This window comes from Sinocyclocheilus grahami, unplaced genomic scaffold (assembly GCF_001515645.1).
Source record: "Sinocyclocheilus grahami isolate Dianchi unplaced genomic scaffold, SAMN03320097.WGS_v1.1 scaffold84.1, whole genome shotgun sequence".
Classification (NCBI taxonomy): Eukaryota; Metazoa; Chordata; class Actinopteri; order Cypriniformes; family Cyprinidae; genus Sinocyclocheilus; species Sinocyclocheilus grahami.
The window spans coordinates 652,166-653,279 of NW_015505263.1; the positions used below are offsets into that span (position 1 = coordinate 652,166).

The 1,114-nt window shown below is 42.5% G+C and overlaps 1 protein-coding gene across 1 annotated transcript in view; it reads right to left on the reverse strand.

The window, feature by feature from the left end:
• The window catches only part of LOC107586639 (ubiquitin thioesterase zranb1-B-like), a 16,682-nt gene extending 16,192 nt beyond the window's left edge, over positions 1–490 (reverse strand). The window contains exon 1 of the mRNA XM_016274093.1: positions 27–490. The gene's annotated coding sequence lies outside the window, so the exon portion shown is untranslated. The remainder of the gene's footprint in view (positions 1–26) is intronic.
• Between the last annotated feature and the right edge of the window lie 624 nt (positions 491–1,114).

A 1,114-nucleotide genomic window follows, 5' to 3' on the forward strand; every position in this document is an offset into this window, starting at 1 on the left:
ACCCCACAGAAATATCAAGACCTTACCTGTCTGTGCCCTCCACACTTCAGTTTGCAAACGCTACCGTTCCCGAGTTCGCCCTTCTGCAAACCGAACGTCTGTCCGACCGAAACCCAATCCGATCCGGGTCCAAATCCAGCTCAGCGCCGAAAATCTACCGCGACAGCAGAGCGATTCTGCGGCCGAACTCCCATGTTATTTCTCCCCCTTCCTCTGAAACCCCAAGCGCCACGACGATCTCCGGATCAAAGCGGCTTTTAGTGGGTTTTAAACACCGGAATTCCCATTTCTGTTGCAGATGTGAATGGCTCTAATGGCGGCGACACAGGAGCGGGGGGGTAAACCAAAATAAACCTACTCCGGAGATACTGGTAGGAGGGATATCACCTGGATCAGCGGGCACATATGATTGGCTCTCGCTCCGTAAACACCGTGGAAACCAATGAGGGCGCATTTCTTTCGTTAAAGGGCTTCACGGCATACTTCCTTCATAAGCAATAACAATCAGGAAACCGTAGCTCTCGGTCCGCCATGTTGGCTCTAAGAATGTTAGGGATGGGATATAAGGTTTCACTCTGGAGTGGAGCCAAAATGGAGTGTGTTTCGTGTGTTCGGCTCCACTGCCAAGGCTAGGGGGATGATGTAATCGTTTCAGAAAGATCTACCGCAGCATCATCTGCAGTGACATAAGGGCAGTTTTTCAATGAAAACCAAAATAAAAGAGTTGACAAGATTGTTATGCGTGTAGCTCTTTTATGTCAAAACAATAAATGAAAGGCCCGGTGGGTGGTTTTAGCTGAACAGTTAGTTCCATGTACTAATTTATTTAGTAGACTCGTTTATTATTATTTTGTATCAATGTATTCGTTTTATGAAGACTGTTTGCATTAGAATATTAAATAAATGAAAATGTATAATTTCTTCCTACAGTTTTTATATCTTCTGATTATTATTATTATTTTTTTGGTATTTTTTTCGTAACTTTTTTTTTTTAATGAACATTCAGTCTGTTATAATTTAGGTTTAGGTTAGTCATGATCAGTGAAACTACACCCTTTTATCAGCTCGATCGATTAAGCAGAATAGACGAATAAATAGCCTATGTTTAGTTGCA